Source organism: Octopus sinensis, linkage group LG9 (genome assembly GCF_006345805.1).
Source record: "Octopus sinensis linkage group LG9, ASM634580v1, whole genome shotgun sequence".
Lineage (NCBI taxonomy): Eukaryota > Metazoa > Mollusca > Cephalopoda > Octopoda > Octopodidae > Octopus > Octopus sinensis.
The window spans coordinates 72023-86763 of record NC_043005.1 but is presented as its reverse complement, the minus strand read 5'-3'; the positions used below and the strand labels follow the sequence as shown (position 1 = coordinate 86763).

General features: G+C 36.8%; 1 protein-coding gene and 2 long non-coding RNA genes across 3 annotated transcripts in view; 2 read left to right on the top strand and 1 right to left on the bottom strand.

Annotated features, from left to right (window-relative positions):
- The window catches only part of LOC115215551 (polyunsaturated fatty acid lipoxygenase ALOX15B-like), a 234486-nt gene that overhangs the window by 150646 nt on the left and 69099 nt on the right, over positions 1 to 14741 (top strand). The window lies entirely within an intron of this gene.
- The window catches only part of LOC115215939, a 37216-nt gene that overhangs the window by 16178 nt on the left and 6297 nt on the right, over positions 1 to 14741 (top strand). The window contains exon 2 of the long non-coding RNA XR_003882023.2: positions 7111 to 7221. This is a non-coding gene — a long non-coding RNA (uncharacterized LOC115215939). The remainder of the gene's footprint in view (positions 1 to 7110; positions 7222 to 14741) is intronic.
- Positions 1146 to 6644, bottom strand: LOC118764746. Its single transcript, XR_005000542.1, has 3 exons — positions 6558 to 6644; positions 3846 to 3850; positions 1146 to 1158 (listed from the first exon to the last, which is right to left on the bottom strand). It is a non-coding gene; the product is annotated as an uncharacterized LOC118764746 (long non-coding RNA).

Genomic DNA, 14741 nt, shown 5'->3' with positions numbered 1-14741 from the left:
ATAACTGGGATGAACTGCTTCACTCATGCTATCACCAAATTTCTCCTACTTTCTCTTTGCAAGTGTACCTTAAACCACAACTCAAAAATAAATACACAGCAAACAGAAACAAATATACATAACGATTTACTCCTCACACAATTTCTTCAATTAGACTTCACCTATGATTTTTCCAAGTAATTCCATTCGGTCATGGCATACAAATTTCTTTACTTTCACCCCAATTAAGAAAAAATTCGAGAAAAATCAATATTTTAACATTTCACTCTTTCACTTCAAAGCATTTACTCTGCCTATTACTCCCACTTCCTCTTTACACACATTGACACGCAAATATATACAAAATGTCAGTGTCAATTGTTGAAATAAAATTGTAAGCTAACGTGTGTGTGTGTGTGTGTTTGTGTGTGTGTGTGTGTGTGTTTGCGTGCGTGCGTGTGTGTGTGTGTGTGTGTGTGCGGTGTGTGTGTGTGTGACAGGATGACCCATTCAGACTGGTCATCCTTTTTGCTAGAGAAAAGATTCCCTATGGTCTTATATGCTACAACACTGGTTTTCAGTTCATATTAATCAAATTAATATTCAATTTTTCAAACTTATTATGTGTGTGTGTATTAGCAATTCGTATGAAATTGCATCAATGACTTGAACTTGAATAAGTGGTTTCACATAAATGGGGATAAATTAAAAAGGTATGTTATTATTATTATTATTACTGTTTCACTATTGTAATCACGTGGCATGTAAAGTTTATAGCTGCAACACATTATATATACAGTACTTAATACACACCACAAATGTACCTTGAACAAGAAGGACTTTTCATTATAATACATCAGTTTCCACACATTTACCCTGGTCCCATTTCGGACAACTGTACAAACATTTGCCATTTGACACATGTATGTAAAAAAAATTCCTTTCTTAAAAATTTCAATTCATTTTCTTTTTCAATTTACCTTTCTATACACTTTACGCAAATATTTGATTAAACAACTAAAACACTTCACATTTCGAACATGTACGTAAACTACTTCCATTCTTGCAAATCTAACTTTATTTTCTTGCTTTTAACTCAAATTTCAATACATTTTACACACTCTGTCGCTATACTCGCATAAAAATTTCTTTTTCAGCTGCTAATATTTCTTTCTTTTCCTTCCACGGTTAACATTTTTTCACATTTCATTCACATTACAACACACACACCACACACACACACACACCACATACATAGGGGCAGGTTTGGCTGTGTGGTAACAAACTACGTTCGAAAATACTGTACTTGATATGGGCGGTAGTGCCTTGCCGGTCTATGGCCTACCTTCAACAAACCGGGAACGCACAAACACTCTGTCTTCACATTTGCTGCGTGAGACATGTTTTAATGTTGACGAGCTTGCCGAGTACATAGCCGACAATGAGCCAAAGCTCCTTCCAGAAAAAAAGTTCGCTTACAACTCCGTTGTTAATTCAGTCCGGCCCAAAGCTGGGGGGATTTTTTTCCTGGACGCTCCTGGGGGCACTGGGAAAACTTTTGTCAACAAATTGATATTGGCTGAGATTAGGCGAACACAAGGCATTGCCCTAGCTGTGGCATCATCTGGAATTGCGGCTACTTTGTTGCCAGGCGGCAGGACAGCTCATTCCACTTTCAAGTTCCCGCTTGACTTAGCGAAGACTGAGACACCAGCTTGCAACATCAGTAACAGCGCCGATCAAGCAGAAGTCTTCAGACGATGCAAGCTTATCGTTTGGGATGAATGCACGATGGCCCACAGACGTGCTCTTGAGGCACTAGATAGATCTCTCTGAGACATCAAACACTCTTCAGCTCCCATGTCAGGCATAACACTTCTTCTTTCAGGGGACTTCCGACAAACACTTCCCGTTATTCCCAAAGGGACTAGAGTTGATGCAGTAAGTGCGTGTCTTAAGTCATCCACATTGTGGCCACTGGTGAAGACTCTCAAACTTCACACCAATATGCATGCTCATATGCGACATGATATCACATCAGCAGCATTTTCTCACACCCTCCTTGCACTTGGCGAAGGCAAAATACCAGGGGATGAAAATGGTAATATTGCCATCGATTCCATTTGTACCATTGTTAAAACGCCTTCTGATCTCAGAGATACAGTGTTCCCAGATCTACAAGCTAATTATCATAATATGGATTGGATTGGCCAAAGGGCTATTCTGGCCCCGAGGATAAAACTGTTCACCATATAAATGATGAAATGCTAAAATTCATTCCTGGGCATGTCTATGTATATAAGTCTATCGATACAACTCCTGACCCAGAGGATGTCATCAACTATCCTATAGAGGTACTCAATTCCTTTGAGCCCCCAGACTACCACCACACATTCTTAAACTTAAAGTTGGTGCCCCTATAATGCTCATTAGAAATTTGGTTCCCCCAAAAAAATGCAATGGCACACGTTTGATCGTTAAGTCCTTATCTCCCACCGTAAACTTATATCAATATTTGCCTGAATAGTCATCATAATTCAGTGCAATCATTAACAGTACTTTCAAGCAATTCAGCCCCGAGAATCGCCGAGCAATTCTGCTAGTATCCTATATAAGAATATAAATAAAACGTGAAAAACAGAGTTGGAATTCCTTTGAGTAATATATTCTTCTATACACAATCATACAAATCCCTTTGTGTATATACATACATACATACATACATATGTGCTTGTGTGTGTGTGTGTGTGTGTGTGTGTGTGTGTGTGTGTATCTGTGTGTGTGTGTAGTGTTGTAACTGGGCAGAGTAATTCTGCTTTAATGTCTTGTGTCTCATTCATCGACACACTCACCGGTTCCATTTCCACTCATTTATTATTTTCCATCTAAAATTTTCGCTGCTTCTCTTGTAACCCCCCCAATAGTTGTTGACTCTGTCCCTTATTGAAGCTGCGTTCTTTTGTTTTGGTTGGTTGTGCGCATGTGCGTGCGTCAGTGTGCATGTGCATACACACGTATGTATATATGTCTGTCTGTATGTATATATGTACGTGTGTGTGTATATATGTATGTGAGTGCAAGTGTGTGCATATTTGTGTGTTGTGTGAGTGCGTATATATGTGTGTGTGCGTATATAGTGTGTGTGCGTATATAGTGTGTGTGCGCATATATGTGTGTGTGCGTGTGAGTATTTGAGTGTTCTATGGGTTGGGTTTGGGTGGCTATGTACATGCGTCTGGGTTGGTAATTTGCAAAACTTATTTATCTCTGCTCCAAACCAGAAAAAAAAAAATGCTGCTTTTTACCCAGAAGCTATTACGAAATTTACTTCAAGATATGTGGTAGAATTTATCTCCTTTCATAAATTTGGTAATTTTTGTATTTATCATTATTATTATTATTAATTATTATTATTATTATTATTATTATTATATTATTATTATTATTATTATTATTATTATTATTATTCAGTAGTTTTATTTTTACAGCTTGCTTTCACTTCACTACCGAGCGCAGCTCTGTGTGCCTTGGGTATGTGCTGTGGTTTGCTGTGGTGCTCTTATTCTCATTGTATTGAAAGTGTTTTGCGTAGGACGTGTGCAGTGCCCAGTAGTGCAATTTTCTGTATGTTATATATATTTGCTAGTCCTGGTTTTTGTTATGTATTTGTATGAATACTTTTTAATCATGCCTAATTCGCCTACTATGAGAGGAATTGTTTCTGTTTTTAGATCTACATTCATGTTACCTCTATTTCTGGGTCTTTGTAATTAGAATGTTTCTCCATTTCTTTTAGAGACACGTCGTCATCTGCCGGTATTGATACATCAATTAGAAAGCATTTTTTCTTCATGATCTCTGACAACTATATCTGGTCTGTTGGCCTTAATTTCTTTATCTGTGTGTATTGGCATATCCCAGAGTATTGTTTTTTTCGTTTTCTGTAACTTTTTCTGGTGTGGTGCCTACACCATCTTTTTTCTGTTGTTATTCCATAGTGTTGGCATAGCTTCCAGTGTATTAGGTCCCAACTCTGTCGTGTCTGTGAATATATTCCTTCCTAGCAAGGACTGGGTAGCCAGAGATAATATGATTTATTGTTTCTTGTCCATCTCCACATATTCTGCAGTTACTTGTTATATTTCTTTTCATTACATGTTTTTGGTAATTTCTGGTGGGGAGGCTTTGGTCTTGTGCTGCAATTAAAAATCCTTCCGTCTCTGCTTTGAGTCCTGAGCTTCTCAACCATTGCTGGGACTTTTCTTTATCTATTTCATTTGCATTTAGTTTTTCTTGCCATCGTTTTATCATGGTCCGTTGCTATTCTAGTTTTAGTTTGGATTTCATTTGTTTTATAGCTTTTGTTGTTTCTTCATCTTCTTCTTCTTCATATTTAGTAGGTGGTATGATTTCTTGTTTGTATTTGTCAGCTTCCTTAAATACTGAGAACAGTTTTTTGTTTTGCTCGTGTTTTGCTGCTATCTGGATCAGTTTTCCTTGCTTCTGAAGTAGGTATTTTTTCAGTCCGATGGTGGTTATTTTATAATAGTTTTCCAGCTTTATAAGGCCTCTACCACCTTCTATACGTTGTATATATAGCCTTTCTATGTCAGATTTTGGGCGGTGCATCCTAGATCCTGTCATTATTTTTCTTGTTTTCCTATCTATTTGCTTAGTTCATTAGTGTCCAGTTAAGGATATTGTAGCTGTAACTTATAACTGGGGAAGCTAAAGTGTTAATACCTATTATCTTGTTTTTAGCATTGAGCTCTGTTTTTACTATTGATCTAACTCGTCTATAGTATTCTTTATTTATTTTCTCTTTCATTTATGTGTGTGTGGTCTTATCTAGTTCATGGATTCCTAAATATTTGTAAGTTTGGCTTTGGTCTAATTCTCTTATTTCATTGGATTTATCTAGCGTGATGTTGCTACTCTTAACTAGTTTTCCTCTCTCCAGGTTAATTTGGCGCATTTTTCTATTCCAAATTTCATATCTATTTCTTTGGTGATTCCATGAACTGTCTTTAATTGTGTTTCTAGCTGTTTGTCATTTGCAGCGTACAGTTTTAGGTCATCCATATATAAAGGTGGCTGATCGTTTTGCCGTAACATTTATATCTGCATCCAGTTCTATCTACATATCAGATAGAGGTGACAGTGCCAAGCAGAAAAGGAGTGGAGAGAGCGTGTCTCCCTGAATATTCCTCTTCTAACGGGGATGTCTTTGGTTTTCATGAGTCCCTCTTTTGTTTGGAGGTGTAGCACTGTTTGCCATTTATTCATAGAGTGCTCTATGATTTTATGATTGTTGGTGCTACTTTGTTAATGGCTAGTGTTCGAGGATCCATGTGTGGGGGATGCTATGAAACGCCTTTCTGTAGTCAACCCAGGCCATACTGAGGCCTTTCTTCTTTCTGTGGCTGTCTTCAGTTATTGCTTTATTATCATTAGTTGATCTTTACAGCCATATGAGCCTTTGCGGGATCCTTTCTGCTCTTCTGGAAACAGGTTGTTTTCGTCCAGGTGCTTGTCACCTTTGCGATATCACTGCAGTAAATGCCTTGAACATTGTAGGGAGAAGGTTATTGGTCTGTAGTTTTCTGTTTTGCTGTTTCATTTGATTTGGGAATTAAGATGGTTTTCCCCTTCGTGAGCCATTCAGGCATTGTCTCTGGCTCTGCTAGTATGTTGTTAAAGTTTTCAGCCAGCTTTTTGTGCATTCCTGTTAGATATTTCAACCAGAAGTTGGGGATCTTGTCATGCCCAGGTGCCTTCCAGTTGCTTAGTCTTTGCAGTGCCTGGGTGACCTCTTCAGTTATGGGGGGTCCAAAGTTGTTCAGATGCCGAGTTTGTTATTTTGATACTCCTTTTTTTTGGTTGTTCTTTCGCCGACTATATTTCTCTCCAGAATTCTTCCACTTCTCCTGCCGTTGGTGCTACAGTGATGTTCATTTGATTTTTTGCCAAGTTTTTGGTAGAACTTTTTGGGGTTGGAGTTGAACTGTTTGTTTTGTTCAAAGAAACGTTGGCGTTTCTCATACCGGCGGATCCTTTGTGCTTTGGCAAGGATATCTTGCTTTAGCTTTTCTTTTTCTCAGGTAAATATTTTTCTGTGATGTTGTATTTGCACAGTACTTTTGTTTTCTTTTTTTGTTTCTTAGTAGCGTTGATTGTCTACTGATTTCATTAAGAATCGACAGATCTTTTCTCATTTTTTGTATTTTTGGAGATGTTATTTATCTACACGGTTTGTTTGGTGGTACTCCTGTTTGGATGGGTTTGAGGGAGTATCCAGCTTCTATTGTGGCTGCAGTGGCTGCTGCATATATGTCATTTAGCTCAGTGATATCGCTATTTGTTTTAGTGGCTATTAGTTCTGTGACGGCTAGGTTTATGCTAGTTATAATTGATGTTGATTTTTGTCTATTTTGATTTTGGGAGTATGGTCGGTGGTCCATTTTGAGATCTGAGTTTTTCAGTTCTTTGATTATTCTACTTTTTATAGTATCATATCTTTAGGCTCCCCTTCGTTGTTTCCAGTTTTAGATTTGTGTCGCTTTATTTCTCGTTCGTACGTCTGCCTGTCGTATTTTGGCTTGCTGCTTGTCGTGCATTATTATGCATCCTTACGGTCTGGGTTTGTTGTTTTTTGTTTACATAGTTTTTTATTGGAATGTTACGTTCGTCTTCGGTTTTCTATCTTTATTATATTATTATTATTATTATTATTATATTATTATTATTATTATTATTATTATTATTATTATTATTTTTTTTTATTATTATTACTAATAATAATAATTGAATAACAAAAGAGGAATGAGACCTCGATGTTATGTAAATAGAGGAATTTATATATATATATATATATATATATATATATAATATAATACTACATAATATATATATAATATATGTATTTTATTATATAATTTTATATATATATATATAATACACACCATATATATGTATGTATGTATGCATTATGTATTATGTATGTATGTATGTATGTATGTATGTATGTAGTTATGGTATATGTATGTATGTATTATGTATGTATGTATGTATGTATGTATGTATGTATGTATATAATTTTCCTCATACTTAATTTTTTCTTATCTATTTCAGCAATTCATAACTTCTAAAAGAAACATCCAATCGACATCGTAGGCTAAGAATTTTTTTTCTGGAACATACAAGAATCAAGATTTATTTGTTTCATCCACACTCTTCTACCAGGTATGGACGTTTTTCGATAAGATTGCATATAGGAATTAAATGGAATATTTTCCCGCTTTTCATAACTATCTACTTGCATATTTACTGTTTATGTTTGTATCTATCTATCTATCTATCTATCTATCTATCTATCTATCTATCTATCTATCTATCTATCTATCTATCTATCTATCTATCTAACTATCTATCTATCTATCTATCTATCTATCTATATCTATCTATCTATCTATCTTTCTGTCTGTCTGTCTGTCTGTCTGTCTGTCGGGGTCGGTCTGTCTGTCTGTCTGTCTCTCCTCTGTGCCCGCCTGTCTGTCTCTGTCTGCTTGCCTGTCTGTCTGTCCCTCCGTCTGTCTGTTTAGTATCTGCTGCTTATCAGTCATGATATTTAACTACATACATATCCGTCTTTCTTTAGTACATATGTGTGTATGTAAAATATTATTAAATAAGCATTTTAATGATATAATTATAAACATATGCATGTGTGTGTGTGTTTGTAGTAAATTTTTGTTAAGATAAATTATTAATTATATAAACAATCTAATTTTTAAAAGCGGAAAATCAGTCTCCCAGACACAAAACCTGTTCATCAATGGTTTCACTATCTCACCTGTAACATACAAAGAATGCTACAAGTACCTTGGCAATGATGAACATATATCTACCAAGGTACTGTGAATAAAGATAGAGTGACCCTAGACTATTACACCAGACTAAGAAAAATATTAGTCCGAACTCTCTCCTCTTACAAGACAATATCCCACAATGCATTTGCCCTACCGGTGCTGATTCCAACATTTAGGATACTTGAGTGTCAACATGTAATTTTTTTTTCATTTGGATTAGAACAATATAACATTGGCACTGGTTTTGTATTCCGTGTCAAAAGTGAAAGAATGAGATCTATATTGTGATGTGATATAATATTGTTTCACTTCTATTCTTTCACATTTAATTCTAATGCGATAACACTAAGTCCATCTTATTTCTGTTATATATGAAATAAATGAATATTTGATAACTTAACGTGAACAGTGCTAAATATATATTGGGTTGGTAACTAAGTTACCACCGTTTTTTTAAAAATTTAGATTTTTAAAAAGTTTTAATAAAAAATAACAACTAATTAATCAACAATGTATTCACCCTTGTTGTTTACAACTTCTTCCCAACGTTCAACAAGATTTTCAATACCTCGTTGGTAGAAATCACCCGATTTCGACTCGAAAAATTAATCCAACCAAGCTCTCAATTCCGCATCAGTATTGAACGAAACTCCGCGTATAGCATTTGATGGAGGTCGAAAGAAATGGAAATTCGTTGGTGTCAAATCAGAAGAGTACGGCAGGTGTGGCAGCACTTCCCAGCCATGCGTTTGAATGGTTTTCTTGGTCATATTGGCGATATGAGTGCATGCGTTGTCATACAACAGAAGAACTCCATGCTGTTGATTAGGTCTTTTCTCTTGAATAGCCATGTTGAGTCGTTCCATCTGTTGAACATAGAGTTCCACGTTGACCGTTTGGTTCCGTTCAAGCCATTCGTAATGGATAATCCCTTCCCAGTCCCACCATACGCACAACATCGTATTACATGGATGAAGATCTTGTTTTACGCACGGTGTCGCTTGTTTACTGAAGCTAAGCCATTCCTTATGCTGCTTCATATTGATGTACAGGCAACATTTTTCGTCGCCAGTAACGATTCAATAAAGAAATCGTTGCTTGTGTCCATGAGTTGAGCGGTGACGAGCAAGCAAACCAGCGGAGAGTGTGGCCCCTTGACTTTTGTTGTTGTCACTTAAAGCATGCGGATACCATGCTCCATACTTCTGAACCTTTCTCATCGAATGAAGATGCTTCTTTATAGCAGTGTGGGAGCATTCCATTTTCTCTGCCAGTTCCCTTGTCGTTTGACGAGAATTTTCGTGCAAAAGTTGGTTTAATCGATCTTCATCGAACTCAACTGGACGGCCAGAACGAGGTGCGTCTTTGAAGTTAAAATTACCAATTTTGTACTTGGCATACTAATCACGAGCGGTTCTTTCAGCTATGGCACCCTCTCCATACACAGCTTAAATGTTGCGAGCAGCTTTTGTGGCCTTAGAACTTTGATTAAAAGCAAAAAGGTGTCGAAAATGCTCGTTTTTCTTAACTTGGCATTCCATTTAAATGATCTGAAAATAAACAAAAATTAATAGTTTCCAAAAAGATTCAAAAATAGAATTCTCAAAAAAATAGATTCCAAAATTTAAAAACGCAATAAATTCCAAAATTTAAAAAAAACTGTGAGAACTTAGTTGCCAATCCAATATAAATTAAGAAATTTATCTATAATAATTATTGTGGTATTCACCGTTAAATTTGCAGTTCATACAATTGCTTCTATTTCTTTAATTTCCTTGTATTTGGTTAATTTATACTGCATGCAAAAATAAAGACATACTACATACTACAACTGCTTAAAGATTAAAGTATAATTTTTTCTATTCATAATTTTTTGTTTACAATGTTGAAAAAGATATGTCGCCAAAGAAAAGGCACAAATAAGTATAAAGCTAAGAGGATTGTAGAAAACTGAGTCTCAAGACAGAAAGGAGATGAGACTTTCTCAAGATCAGCAAAGGCATGCTGCAGAACATAAAATGGAATCTCACAGCATGTCGAATGGAGTGGCAATGGAGAAGAGAGATGAGACATTCCCAACATCAGCAAATGCATGCTGTAGCACATCAAATGGAGTCTCAAGACAGAGGTGAGATGAGACTTTGCCAAGATCAGCAAAAGAACGCTGCAGGACTTAATGCTGAATCATTAAAACAATGTCTTAATGATTAGACAGAAGTCCAATAGAACGGCTCTCAGAAACAGACTACGTACAAATTTGTTCTTCACAACTCCTGAAGCTGCTTTTAGATATAATCCATCCCATTCTTACAAAAATGATCATTTTGTCCAAATTGGTGTGCTAAACTCAAATTGTTATCTCTGCAAAGCTTCAAAATTTCCAAATGAAACAAATGGCATGTGCTGCTCAGGCGGTAAGGTAAGATTACCAGCACTACCAGCTCCCCTTCAACCTCTTATGGATCTTCTGGAAAGTACTTCCATCCAGTCAAAGGATTTTCTGAATAATATCAGGCAATACAACTCTGCATTCCAAATGACATCGTTTGGTTCATCTTAGGAGAGAGTTGAACATGGATTTACGACGACGTTCGAAGTTCAAGGGCAAGTCTATCATCTCATTGCTTTCTTGTTTCTTACAAATGAACAACTATACCTCCTCTAAATTTTACTTTATGAGTGATGTAATACAACAAACCCGAAGGAGGTATCAAAACTTCAGACGATGGGTCGTGTTAGATGCAGCGCCGACCGCCGCAAAGGAGAGTATATCCACTAACAGTTTTGCGACGCATTCAAGAATCACATACCCCCACCCCCAATTTTCCATGACAGGTTAGGGCCTCGGATACTCCAAACGGATGCATGACATGTCGCTTAGTGGAATCAGACCATCATTTACTCCACAAATATCTTGTTGCCACTGTTGCACTTTCCCCGTATCACCTGTTTCAACATAACTGCATTATGTATACAAACTATTCCATTTTAATCCCGAACAATGCTGGGTATCTCTGCTACTGTATAATATTATAGTAAGCCATCTGTTTTATATGGACGACCTGAAGCCTTTTGCTAGAAATGACAAAGAGCTAGTTGGGCTGTTAACTACTGTTAAAGAGTCCAGCAGTGACACTGTGAGGGATTTGGGCCTTGATAACTTTTGTGAAAGGAAAGCTCAAGCAAACAGTTTCCATTAAATTAGATACTGACACTGCCATCAAGGATCTTGACCCATAAGGAAACTATAAAGATCACAGGATAAACGAAGGAAACGAATACAACATGCTACAATGAAAGAAAAAATACTAAAGGAGTATTACAGAAGAATAAGACGCATACTAAAAACTGAAGTCAACTCCAAATATTGCATCGATGCCATTAACTCCCTGACACTTCCAGTAGTCCAATAAAGTTAACTGGAATATTACAAAGCTCCAATGCTTGGACAAGAAGATAAGAAAACTACTAACATGAAATCATGCACCACCCAAAAGCAGGCTTTGATCGTCTGTACCTACCTAGAAGTCTGGAGGAAGAGGAATGTTGCAAGTAGAAGCACCACAATAGCAATGAACATGTACTTATCTAGTACAGAAGACTGGATGGTGCGGTTTGTATGCAAACATGAAAGCAGCGAAAAACACATTCTATTGTCAAGGAAACTTTAAAATTCGCAAAAGAACTTGACATTAACCCTGAGTTAGATGAAGAACCTGAAACCACCGCCACGAAAAAAGCAAAACGGATCAAAAAGACTGCAACAAAAACGGGCAGAAAAAAATTGAGGTGCGATGGAGCCAGAAACCTCTGCATGGACAGTATATACTCCGAAGCCGAAATGCTGATGTAGTCCAAGCAACAACCCATCAGTGGTTGAGAAGCTCAGGACTGAAAGCAGAGACTGATGGCTTTATAGTGGTGGCACAAGATTAAAGCTTGCTTATCAAAACCTACCTGGCTAATGTTCTTCAAAACGGTTCTGACCCTAAATGCAGATTCTGCGACAAATTTGATGAAACAATAGACCATCTTGTCACGGGATGTCCTGTGTTGACACCAAATGAATACAAAGTTACTATAAGGTAGGACAGTATTTACTTTGGAAAATATGCGGACAATACAAAATCAGCACTCTTGCTTACTGGTATGGACATCATCCTGAGCCAGTCGTTGAAGGTAAAAATGGCACTGTCCTCTGGAATTTTCCAGTCAATACCAACAGAAGGATGCAGGCTAATCGACCAGACATAGTCATTAAAGACGAAGCAATACTTGTAGATCAATGGATGTAAGTGTTCCTACTGATGAAAAGATTGACAAATTATGTAAATATGAGGACCTGGAAATTGAAATACAAAAGATGTGGCATCTTAAAACGAGAACTATTCCTGTTATTGTGGGTGCCCTTGGTATGATAAGAAAGGGATGTTAGAAACATCTACATAATATCCCAGGAGAACAATGTCTAAGACAAATCCAACAGATTGTGCTGACAAGTACTCACTACATCCTTAGAAAATCCCTATCAATTTAAATGTTTCCATTGTATTACATGAAGATATTTTGCTATTGCCCCTGTCACTTGCGCTCCCCAAGCTTTCAGTCATGCTATAACATCTCTTATCCTTCTCTCGCCCTAGGATGTTAGGTGTGTCTCGGCGAGTGATTGCAACATGCAGATTAAAAGTAAATAATAAAAATGATGATGGATGGTGATGATGATGATGATGATGAGGAGGAGGAGGAGGAGGGGGATAACCCTGATACTGTGGTGGGTGGACATGCCGGGGAAATGAACCAACTAGATAATGAATTGCTTGAAATTCAAAGACGACTCACCGACTTCAGAAAAAAAATACCCATGAATATGATAAAGATAGGAGTATGATAAATAAAGTAACACGAAAGATAAATACTGTTATACCATACATCCAGTCGGAGGACATAACACAAACAAGGAATCTCCGAGCTATTGCGCTACTTGTTGAGGAGAAATTACAACTTAAGGGAACAAAAATGGTGGAGCAAAAGAACATGGTGGAAAGAACGCATCGAAACGGGACATAATACGGGTAAGGCAAGATCTAGGAAAAACTGAGCAATAGTTAAGAGGAAACTGGAAAAATGGGAAAAAGACCGACAGAAAAATTAGGGAAGAAGTATAAAATACGGAAGAGCGGGTTTGATACAGTAATAGAGCAGTTAAAACAGAGGATCATAGCAAAAAGCCAGAAGATCAGAAGATTTGTGAACAGAAATAAGCAGTTCGAGGAGAACTGATTGTTCAAAAATAACTCGAAGCAATTCTTCCGCCCGTTACAAAGAGACAATGGGGAAAATGTTGCTCCTGATGTAAATCAAGCCAGGAGTTCTTGAGTGGATTATAGGGAAACAAGGTGGTGCATAAAAGGGATGCGATGTGGATAGAGACTATCAAGACAAAATTACAAGGAGGTAAGAAATAAAGGAATATTTTCATAAGCACGGGTGATGTGAAAGAACAAGTGGTTAAAGTGCCTAACTTGAAAGTCCCCGGACCAGATGGGATTCGTGGCTTCTGGCTGAAGAGATGCCACTCAGCGCATGAAAGACTAGCAGCCCAATTGAATGAGTGTGACCAGAAAGGTACAGTCCCCGCGTGGATGGTGACTGGGAGGACAAAACTTGTAATGAAAGATAGAAGAAAGGGTAATATTTTGAGAAACTACATACACTTTCCTAGCACAAGAAGAAATACTACAAAGTGTACAAAAAGGATGTAGGAAGAGTTCTCAGGGTACCAAAGATCACCTGGTCATCGATAAAACAGTTTTGAGGCATTGTAAGAAACATCATACAAAAATGTCTGTGGCTTGGATTGACTTTAAGAAGGCATATGATATGACACCTCATTCTTAGATCGTTGAATACCTGAAGATGTTTGGTTTTGCTGACAACATCAACACCAGAAAGTAGAAGAGGCTCAATTTCTCCACAAAAAAACAACCAGATACAACAGACATAATTCGAAAACTTTAGTAACAGTCTTCCACCTGGGTTTCGAAACTGCAACTCTATACAATAACTACACACCTATACTATCCAATAACACCATACACCCTCTCAAACACCAGTTGCTGACGTTACCAATCACTAGACGAATGGAATTTTACTTCCAATCAGAACCGGACCCTCAGGAAAACAAACTGACCCTTTATGAGAATCAACCAACCGGGTCAACCAAGCAGAACGCTAAACTTGACCATCAGAATTATAACGAATCAAAAATTAGATCCGTCCGCGGAGAAACATATATATATATATATATATATATATATATATATATATATAGTTAATCCAAACAAGAAAACACAGAAAAAAAACACAGGAACGCGAGGACGTGGAACAATTAAAGTATTATTGGAAGCCCAGGAAAGAAGGGAAGAAGGAGGGTTTAACGTTTCGAGCGGAGCTCTTCGTCGGAAACAAAGGAGAAGGAAAGATCCTGATAAGGAAGACAGAGGAAAAAAATTGCTTGCGGTGCTCACGAGATCACATGTATATATATATATATATATATATATATATATATATATATATATATATATACATACATATACTAATTCCAAAACATTCCGTTAAAAGCGAAAAGCCCTGTACGCGACGGAAAAAGAATAACACGCAAGATTTTTTTTCTTTTCTCTCTCTTGTCCAAATATTCTATAATAACTCAGTTTCACTGAACTTCTAGTAATCCACATTTTTTATATTCTTCGCCGATCATTTTTGATATTATCTACCCCTGTTATTGAATTTTGTGAACATTTAATCATTTAAACTAGTTTTCTTCTTCGCATTGTTTTATATACGTTTATACTATTGACAAAAAATTATTGAAAATTATTGGTATGT